The sequence below is a fragment of the Rutilus rutilus genome, assembly GCF_951802725.1.
Source record: "Rutilus rutilus genome assembly, chromosome: 20".
Taxonomy (NCBI): Eukaryota; Metazoa; Chordata; class Actinopteri; order Cypriniformes; family Leuciscidae; genus Rutilus; species Rutilus rutilus.
The window spans coordinates 35,575,217-35,577,350 of NC_140225.1; positions in this window are offsets into that span (position 1 = coordinate 35,575,217).

Genomic DNA, 2,134 nt, shown 5'->3' on the forward strand with positions numbered 1-2,134 from the left:
CAATGGCTGTCGTGTCGATGAGGCCTTCATAGGGCCGATGAGGCTGGCACTTCAGGGATGCGTTGTCGTCGTGTCCAGGCGCAGATCTACCATCTGATCTGGATACGGCCCGGATCTGGCTGACTTCAGTAAACCTCGGAATAAACAGAAAGACTAACATTAGCGTAGATGCCATTCTTATTATGATGTAACGAGTACATCGGGTGTTATAGGAAGTGTCCCCGGTTCCGGCTGACCTAATCTATGCAGCCTAATAATTATTTAACTGAATTAAATAATAGAAAAGTATAATGTTCTATATGAATGCCAGGTAAAAGAGATGGGTTTTTAGTCTAGATTTAAACTGACAGAGTGTGTCTGCTTCCCGGACAATGTTAGGAAGACTGTTCCACAGTTTTGGTGCTAAATAGGAGAAGGATCTACCGCCAGCAGTCGATTTTGATATTCTAGGTATTTTCAACTGGCCGGAGTTTTGAGATCGCAATAGACGTGAAGGACTATAATGCGTTAAGAGCTCGCTCAAGCACTGCGGAGCTAAACCATTTAGTGCTTTGTAAGTAATCAGCAATATTTTAAAATTTATACGATGTTCAATAGGGAGCCAGTGCAGTGTTGACAGAACCGGGCTAATATGGTCATACTTCCTGGTTCTGGTAAGAACTCGAGCTGCTGCGTTTTGGACCAGCTGTAGTTTGTTTATTAAGCGTGCAGGGCAACCACCCAGTAGAGCATTACAATAATCTAGCCTTGATGTCATGAACGCATGAACTAATTGTTCCGCATTTGTCAATGAGAGCATGTGACGTAATTTACATATATTTTTAAGATGGAAAAATGCGGTTTTACAGATACTAGACACGTGACTTTTAAATGAAAGATTGGTATCAAAGAGCACACCCAGGTTCCTAACCAACGATGAAGACTTGACAGAGCAGCCATCAAGTGTTAGACAGTATTCTAGGTTATGACGTGAGGACGTTTTTTGTCCAGTAATTAAAATCGTAGAAAACTACTAGTAATCCAAATTTTTATATCAGCTATGCATTCCGTTAATTTTGTGAATTGGTGCGTTTTGTCGGAGTGCGAAGAAATATAGAGCTGAGTATCATCAGCATAACAGTGAAAACTAATGCCATGCTTCCTAATGATCTCTCCCAAGGGTAGCATGTACAGAGTGAAAAGTAAATGTGAGTGAATAAAATAAAATAAAAATAACTAAATAAAATATTTTATGTTTTCGTGCTATATTTCATAATTTATAAAGACACAAATAGGAACATTTCAAAACAGATACGTTTGGCTTGCATTTACTATACATTATGCAAAAACATGAGCTGATTTCTCCGCAGAACCACAGATGACGTTTATACATGGTTTGAGAAATATATTAATTAAAATAATGTTCCAACCTATCTTTCATCCAAATCCTGACCGAAAAAGAAAACAACGAACAAGCAGCAGGTGAGAGTCTGGAGATGCAGGTAAACTCGTGTGTCATAACGTCAGCCCGACTCAGTTAAAACAGAACATATGGAAATAAGACGAATTTCAGCATTTTAATCGTAATACCACAATAGGGCCTTTACAAACGTAATGACAAAATTAAGTAACTAAACTATAAACCGCTGCCACAAATGTACCTGTTTTACAATAAAATAACATTAACATATTGCCTTGGGATATAAAATAGCCAAGTGATGAATGTACATTGTTGAATGTATGATGAATGTCCCAAAATGTCATATATAGAAAATATAATCTCCCTACCTTTTTTCATTTTATATATTTATATAGAACAGATAATCAGCAAAATTTCAACTTCAACATAAAATGTAAAACAGTTAAGTTTGGTTAAAGCATGCTTTATGTTGGAAAATCAAACAAAAATTAGTCCGTTTGAGGACCCATCTGACAGCTTGCTTGAACCAGTTGAAAAACCAGAGCTGTTACTAAAATGGCCTTTTATATCTTTGCTGTGGTGCATCATGGGAGGTGGGAGAAACCAAACTGGAGGTTAAAGGTGATTTTTTTTATTAAAGGATTTTTTTTTTATTGAAAGACTTTGTAATGGTGAAATATGTTGTTATATAATTTTTATTTTTTATTATTTATTACATTCAAAAAGCTTATAATA